We start from the raw sequence: 9,256 nt of genomic DNA, 5'->3' as shown, positions 1-9,256 counted from the left end.
ATACCTCATTGCAGACACACGCCCCGGTGCTCTTTGGACCCCAAGTAGAGAAGTGCTGCCCTATAGTCCCCCCACTCCTCCTTCGTTTTGACTCAGAGTGCACACCACATCCTGTGTGTTTTTTCCTTCTTCTTGTAGATGAATACCGTCTATCACATATTGTCACAGGAAACAGTGTAGTGGTACTTTCCACTTAGTGGTGCATTGCATTCCTTTGAATACTTGTTTAATATAACATTTTCCACACACAACCTTATATAGTCACTGTCGGGTGGAAACCTCTCCATACTTCTTTGTTGTCGTTTCTATAGATCAACACCACTGAGCACACATGTGTCTCTCTGTGGTTTTTAGACATATTTAACTATTTATTTAAGCCCTATCTTATATAGTACTTCAAAACAATGTTCATAAATCACTAGAAATGCTGTACAGATATATAATTAGTTTTTTTCACCCACTTTACACCTGTAAACCTGTGATGTGACAGTAAAGTTGATTCTGATTACAGTACTATGTGCTATTATGGCCATTTTTGAACAATGTCACCTATATTGATTCTTGGAGCGCTGCAGTTGACAGTGGTGGAAAAAGTCAAATTTTTTACTTAAAGGGATATTTCACTTTCAAATAAAATAAACATATAAAAAATATATTAAAAATAAATGAAAAAAGTAATGGAAAAATCACGGCCCCCTCACACATTAGAGTGTCCTACTAATGTGTGAGGGGGCCTTAATTTTGCCATAACTTTTTTCATTTTTTTAAAATATTTATTTTTAATGTTTATTTTATTTGAAAGTGAAATAAATCCCTTTAAGTAAAAGTATCAATACTGCAATGAATTATGTAGAAATACTCTGTTGCAAGTAAAAGTCTGGAATTAAAAATGTACTTGAGTAAAAGTAGTGGTATCAAAATGTACTTAAAGTACCAAAAGTAGAAAGTACTCATTATGCAGAATGTCCCATTTCACAAGTTTTCAAATGTATAAAATGTATGAAAATAGCAGATCTACAAGCTCACAATGCGTCGCATTGCGACGCATTGTGAGCTTGTAGATCGGCTATTTTCAAATGGCCAAAATGTATATAGGGTTAATGTATGTTTTGTAATAATAAACAGAATCTACAAAGTAACTAGTAACTAAAGTTTTAGTTACTTTACACCACTGGCAGTTTGACAGATGCTAAGCTTACTGATCCTGGCAACTTTGTCTTTTTCAAGAACACTCCACAACTCTGAGAGTGTGTAGGCTACAAATGGAACCATTTGTACACTACAGACCTGTCAATTTAGAGCCCTGAGGGTCTCTGTACCTCACTTTATGAACCACTGACTGACCTACTGTCTTCTCATACCAGTGGTTCTCAAAGGTCTGGGCCCCAGGGGTCCAATGAAATATCTTATATTTAACACTAATGTTGACAACAACAACAACAACAACAACAATAATTATTATTATTATTATAAAAACATAACAAGGCTTCACTTAAAGCACCTTTAATAGTAGGGGGTACTAAGTGAAAAATCGTTACGCGGCGGATAAAAGCATGAAATTTGATACAGATGTCCCTTGGGTCATCCTAAAACATCCTAGAAGGGGTGCCCAAAAAAATCTTAAACAGGAAGTGAGTTATGGACAAAATCCAAAATGGCCACCTAAACTGTTGACCGTTGACTCAAAAGACACCAAAATAATCTCCAAAAAGCATAAAATGTGGCACACATGTCCTTTGGGTCATCCTAAGACATCCTAGAAGGGGAGCCCAAAAAAATCTGAAACAGGAAGTGAGTTATTGACCAAATTGAAAATGGCCGCCTAGTGTTGTCGATTGACTCAAAAGACAACTAAAGAATCTCCAAAAAGTATCAAATGTGTCACACATGTCCCTTGGGTCATCCTAAAACATCCTAGAAGGGGTGCCCAAAAAAGTCTTAAACAGGAAGTGAGTTATGGACAAAATCCAAAATGGCCACCTAAACTGTTGACCGTTGACTCAAAAGACACCAAAAGAATCTCCAAAAAGCATAAAATTTGGCACACATGTCCCTTGGGTCATCCTAAGACATCCTAGAAGGGGTGCCCAAAAAAATCTGAAACAGGAAGTGACAGTCACTTAATGGTAGCAGGGACAACATCTTAACTGTTGTGTGACATACAGGTAGCAGGGACAACATGTTAACTGTTGTGTGACATGCAGGTAGCAGGGACAACATCTTAACTGTTGTGTGACATACAGGTAACAGGGACAACATCTTAACTGTTGTGTGACATGCAGGTAGCAGGGACAACATCTTAACTGTTGTGTGACATACAGGTAGCAGGGACAACATCTTAACTGTTGTGTGACATACAGGTAGCAGGGACAACATCTTAACTGTTGTGTGACATGCAGGTAGCAGGGACAACATCTTAACTGTTGTGTGACATGCAGGTAGCAGGGACAACATCTTAACTGTTGTGTGACATGCAGGTAGCAGGGACAACATCTTAACTGTTGTGTGACATGCAGGTAGCAGGGACAACATGTTAACTGTTGTGTGACATACAGGTAACAGGGACAACATCTTAACTGTTGTGTGACATACAGGTAGCAGGGACAACATCTTAACTGTTGTGTGACATACAGGTAGCAGGGACAACATCTTAACTGTTGTGTGACATACAGGTAGCAGGGACAACATCTTAACTGTTGTGTGACATACAGGTAGCAGGGACAACATGTTAACTGTTGTGTGACATGCAGGTAGCAGGGACAACATCTTAACTGTTGTGTGACATACAGGTAGCAGGGACAACATCTTAACTGTTGTGTGACATGCAGGTAACAGGGACAACATCTTAACTGTTGTGTGACATGCAGGTAGCAGGGACAACATCTTAACTGTTGTGTGACATACAGGTAGCAGGGACAACATCTTAACTGTTGTGTGACATGCAGGTAGCAGGGACAACATCTTAACTGTTGTGTGACATGCAGGTAGCAGGGACAACATCTTAACTGTTGTGTGACATGCAGGTAGCAGGGACAACATCTTAACTGTTGTGTGACATACAGGTAGCAGGGACAACATCTTAACTGTTGTGTGACATACAGGTAGCAGGGACAACATCTTAACTGTTGTGTGACATGCAGGTAGCAGGGACAACATCTTAACTGTTGTGTGACATGCAGGTAGCAGGGACAACATGTTAACTGTTGTGTGACATACAGGTAACAGGGACAACATCTTAACTGTTGTGTGACATGCAGGTAGCAGGGACAACATGTGAACTGTTGTGTGACATGCAGGTAACAGGGACAACATCTTAACTGCTGTGTGACATGCAGGTAGCAGGGACAACATCTTAACTGTTGTGTGACATGCAGGTAGCAGGGACAACATGTTAACTGTTGTGTGACATGAAGGTAGCAGGGACAACATGTTAACTGTTTTGTGACATGCAGGTAACAGGGACAACATCTTAACTGCTGTGTGACATGCAGGTAGCAGGGACAACATCTTAACTGTTGTGTGACATGCAGGTAGCAGGGACAACATGTTAACTGTGTGACATGCAGGTAGCAGGGACAACATGTTAAAGGGATATTTCACTTTCAAAAAAACTTTGGGTCATTTTATCGTCTACTCAGGCTTTTGTGAGCCCCCCAGACCGTTTTTAAGGGGGGGGGGGGGGTGCTGGTGTGTGTGTCTTTGATCTTCTGCTTTCCCGCACAAGGTTGCAACTTTGTTTAATTTCAAGCACGAGAACCTGTCTGCTCTCACACTCCAAGCACGAGAACCTGTCTGCTCCCACACTCTCCTACATTTTTGGGGCATTAAAACGCTATGGAGTTGTGCCCCAATAGAGGGCTTGATCTCTGGTCATATGAAGATTTGTACAATATATTATGTATTGGTAATCATTCATAGGGTCTTTTAAAAGTTTTAGAAAACAATTAAGTATATTTGGCATTGACAATATATCACTTAGAAAAGGATTAATGTGGAAGGTCATCTTATTCAGAGTGGTTTTTAAGACAATTTTGGGCATTTAGAGTTGTTTAAAAAATATTTAAGACATTTTTCATGGGTTATTTTTGCCAAATCCTTTAATATCAGTCTATTTACTATAAATGTAAAAGTTATATTTAGCACAATCAGCCAAAATGTCAGAATTATATCAACTTTTAGGAATCATGGGTCATTTCTGGCGGCCATTTTTGATTTTTCCTTTAAAAAACCCTTTATGGTTCCACATTTTTGGGCACCCCTTCTGAGATGATGAGATACATCCTAAAGAGTGCGTGTACCAAATTTGGTGCTTTTATCCGCCGCGTAACGATTTGGCCATTTTTTGTGCTTAGTACCCCCTACTATAAGTCCTATGTAGCGTCACCTTGCTAAACTAATGGCCTATGTCATTTTTCAAAAAGTTTTTCAGGAAAAATAAAAAACCGATCCAAAACAAAACTATATGATATTTCTTAATCATTTCACCCAAAATGTTTATAGCAAATTATGACTATTAAAATAAAAAATAACACTGTCTGTCAGTTATTTAACATAAGAGATTTAAATAGGTTTAAATAGGATTAAATCTGACTAAAAAATCTGACAAAAAATGACTTAGGCCATTAGTTTAGCAAGGTGACGATAGGCTGCTTTGTCAGAGCAGATCGGCTATTTTCACTATTTGTGAAAAGTTTGGGGGATTTTTTGTATGTATTTATTAATTATTATTATTATTGTTGTTGTTGTTGTTATTATTATTATTAGCCTATTGTTGTTATTGTTGTTGTTGCTGCTGTATACAGTGCAGTTAGTTACCGCGGTATGTCTGTAACGTCTTAAATTGACACAGGTAATGTTGTCAGCTACTGATGACTGCAGCAACGTTACATTTTGCCGTTAGGTTTTTGTAGCAGGGCAGATTTCGGTGGACATGTTTAGTAGGAGGCCTAATGCCAGTGAAATGGACGTTCTGTCGGATTGGCGCGATGACGAACGCATGAACTACTTGTTTTCGGACTTCAAAGAAAACCGACATGTTAACACAACAGACTGGGACACCAAGATGGATTTCTGGACGTTCCACATCATCCAGACCTGCACGAACCGAGGGACCGCCTGCTTCAGCCTGCAGCAGTTAAACACGAGTTTTCGGAGGAAAGGCTCTCTGCCCATGGGCTTGGCCAAAATCATCCAGGCCATGGCCAGGTGAGAATAAATACAGAAAATAACAGCAATACAATAAATATTTGTCGGAGCAAAGTACAGTAAAATAGCAATTAAAAGGGCATCATCATCACAGTTCAAGACAGTTGGAAAGTTGGCTGTAAGATCTTTTACAGAGTTTCACAGTTTGGCTTCACTTTCTCTATTTTTATGAACGTTCCCCTATATTATGGGGTTTGTTTCATGTGGTAAAAGAAAACCAGCAAACTGTCAAGACACAGTATACACTACACACTACTATACACAAGAACGACATAACATGGTTCCACTAATGCATAATTAACACTAACAGTCATTACATGTATTCCAAGTCTCTGCAGTGGGGAAAAGTAAGTAACTAAGTACATTAACTCAAGTACTGTACTTAAGTGCAATACTGAGATACTTTTACTTCTACTCCACTTCATCTCAAGGGGAAATATCGTACTTTTTACTCCACTACTTTACTATTACAGTCTGTGACAGCTTTAGTAACTAAAGCTACTCTAATCTAAATCTGCAACTTGTAACTAAAGCCTTTAGTTACAAGTTGCAGATTTAGATTAGTCTACTTTTTTACACATCAACCAATTAAGCCCTATATGTTATATGAAAATAGCCGATCTACAAGTTCACACGCGACGCGTTGTGACCTACGTATCTGTTAGTTTCGAAAGATTTTGACAACATTTTGAAAACGTTTGAAAAAACTTGTGTAATGGGACATTCTGCATAATGAGTACTTTTGGTACTGTAAGTGGAATTTTTATGTCAATCCTTTTCCTCAAGTAAAATTTTGAATGCAGGACCTTCATTTGGAACAGAGTATTTCTACATTATGGTATTGCTACTTTTACTTAAGTAAAACATCAGAGTACTTCTTCCACCACTGTGTCTCTCTCTCTCTCTGTTTCACTTTTTTACAGGGATGGGAAGGTGCAACGACAGTCAGAGTTTGCTGCAAATGTGGACTCTGGCTGGCTATCATGGGGTGTTGGCCTGTTACTGAAACCCTTGAAATGGACCTTCTCCACCCTTCTGGGAAGCAGTCATGTGCCTTTGGAAGAGTCCTTTGTGATCATAGAACTAGTAATGGTATGTAGACCAAAGGATTTTAGTAGATGAGTAAAGTATAGTGGTTCTCAAACATGTTAATGTCGAGGAAAAAAGGTCTGCACCAGGGACCCCCAATGATATGAGAAGATTTGTGTTCTTAAAACTGTTCAGAATTTATTACAAATGTTTCACAATTTTCAAAAGAAATTCAGCAGATCTACAAGCTCACGATGTATCACACGCGACACGCTGTGAGCTTTAGATCATTTATCTTGGAATACCCCACGTATAAAATAGCTAAAATGGTTAAACAGATTATACTGCTACGTACAGTATATTAACACGTTTTGCGGGGGACCCTCCTCAAGGTACCCTGGGATCCTCGGACCCCACTTTGGAGTAAAGTTTTTTTGGCCAATACAGGTATAAAATGCACATTCTTCCCTTGTGTCTTACAGGAGAAAGCAGGGGAAGTGCTGGCTGCGTACCACAGCAGCGGTGCATTTAGCCGTTCTCTCCTGTCCTTCCAGGAGCTTTGTGCACTATCCTCCCGTGTCTGTTCTGATGAAAGGACCCTCTGTGTGGTCCTGCTACAGCTGCAGAGGGACCAGCAAGTGGCGGTGTCATTGCATGAAGGCACAAAGGTGAAGTGTACAGTTGTAAAGTAACCAAGTACATTTACACAAGTACTGTACAATTTTGAGGTACTTTTACTTTACTGGAGTATTTACAATTTTCAGTAGTTTTTTTACTTCTACTCCACTACATCTCAGAGGCAAATATTGTACTTTTACTCCACTACAATTATTTTAGAAAAACTTTAGTTACTAGTTACTATAAAACATACATTAACGACTTTAGCCCTATTTTATACCTAGGCTATTTGAAAATAGCCGATCTACAAGCTCACAACAAAGCTCTCATCGCTTGTAGATCTGCTATTTTCAAACAGATGGTTAGATGGCTCACCCCGCAAGAAGCCAAGCCATATAAAAGGTTAATTTGATTTTTAAATGTGATTTTGATACGAATGCTTTTGTACTTTTACTCAAGTAAATTTTTTATTCCGGACTTTTACTTGTAAAAGAGTACTTCTGAAGTGCAGTATTGATACTTTTACTTAAGTAAAACATTTCAGTACTTTTTCCACCAGGGCTAGGTCTGCAACTATCAATTATTTTCTTACACGATTATTCTATCAATGACTTTTTCTAAATAATCGTATAATCAAGAAGCATGTCTTATCTTTTATATATCAATGAATCGAAGTGAGAAAATAAAATATCGAATCGATTTTTTTGAATAGCCTAAAATTGATTAGTCTGATGAACCACTTAAGCCCTATTTTATACTTTGTCGTACAACACAGTATCGCACACAGTAGCTGATCTACAAGCACACAATGAATCGTGAGCTTGTAGACCAGCTATTTTAGCTATTTTTAGTGTTGGGGCGAACATGCTTCGCCTCAATGATATTTGATTGTGTGGATTAGTTATTAGTTATCATTACAGAGTTGTGAGATTCACAAATCTTAAGCTAAAGGGTGATGATGGGAGAGTTGAGTTGACTCAATGACCGAGTCATCCAGTCATCCATTTTGTCTTGGGATCTCATTTCCATCAATTGTGTTTTTGCGCGTTCTACAACAGATGGTGAAGTTTTGTCGCCGTGGTGGACAACTGGTCTCTCCAGTCAGCGACACAGACATCTTCGTCCACCAGCTGCAGTGCACGGAGAGAGTGCTGGGACAGCGACTGGAAGAGATGGCTTCTGAGGCTGACAAGTATGACCTCAAGAGCTAAACTTACGCACACACATTTTGTTGCATGATGACTTGTGGTTCTGAAACGTTTATTTATTTATTTCAAGGACCCACAGTTTGGTATGCATTGAACCACAGTCCCCCATAACTCTGACAGTTTACGCATGGAACCAAATGGACCCTTATGGCATTTGGTTCCATTTGTACACTGTCAGAGCTGTAAGGGGCCTAAGTATCTTCTTAACTTTCATTTTGCTGGGGACCCCTGCCCTTGGAACCCACTTGGCAATCCATTTGGATTGCAGGTTAAAGGGAATATTGAGGCATAATATAGAAGGTCAATAGGTCATATAAGTTTCAAATAATTAACTTTAGGCGTGATTCAATCACTGACACTATGGCAGCACCAATTAGTTGAAGCTATCTAAATTATAATGTACACATTTGATAACAGATTGAACGGACAGTACGCAACTCCATCATAACTGTAGGATTTAATGTTTGGTAGCATCACCAATGAAACGCTGCCTTGACTGATGTTGGAGCCACTCCGTTATAAGAGTTTGAGAATGATCCATTGTCAGGCCCTGAGCATACAGTAACTGTAGACCCGTTTCCTGTTCTGAGCCAATCAAACGAAGCTATCTGAAAGCAAACAGGAAACAGGTTCGCCACCTTTTGAGCACCTGGGACTACAGTTCAAGGTTCAAGGTTGTACTTTATTGTTACATCTTGTGTACAGGAACATAAGAGTAAAACGTATTAGCGCTAGATTTTTCTGCATTATTACATGCAGAAAACTCAAATGTCATAGATTTGTCGATTACATTAACGTATCCAGTGCTTCTCAAAATGGGGTCCGGGGACCCCCAGGAGTTCCAAGCTAAAATAGCTAATACAGCATCAAAATCAGTTTAACCACTTTAACCCTACTGCAGGGGTCTTCAATGTTTTTTTTCAGGCCAATTGGACCCCTTAGCTGAGAGAGAGAGAGATGAAGCAGGGACCACCCCACTACATATTGTATACAATTGTGTTACTTATGTATTAAACTTTTTCATAGATTTCATAGATTGTTTGACAGCACTATCATCAGTGTTGTGTCTCACGCGACACTGATGAGTCAACGAGTCCTATGAGTCATCCAAGAGATTCTTTTGTTGTGGACTGTCCTAGTTCTTGTTGAGCGTTAACCAGTGGTGGAAAAAGTACTCAAATTCTGTACTTAAAGGC

Source organism: Gymnoscopelus braueri (assembly GCF_963280865.1).
Source record: "Gymnoscopelus braueri genome assembly, chromosome: 23".
NCBI lineage: Eukaryota > Metazoa > Chordata > Actinopteri > Myctophiformes > Myctophidae > Gymnoscopelus > Gymnoscopelus braueri.
The sequence above is the reverse complement of the archived record's forward strand: the minus strand, read 5'-3'. Positions refer to the sequence as shown.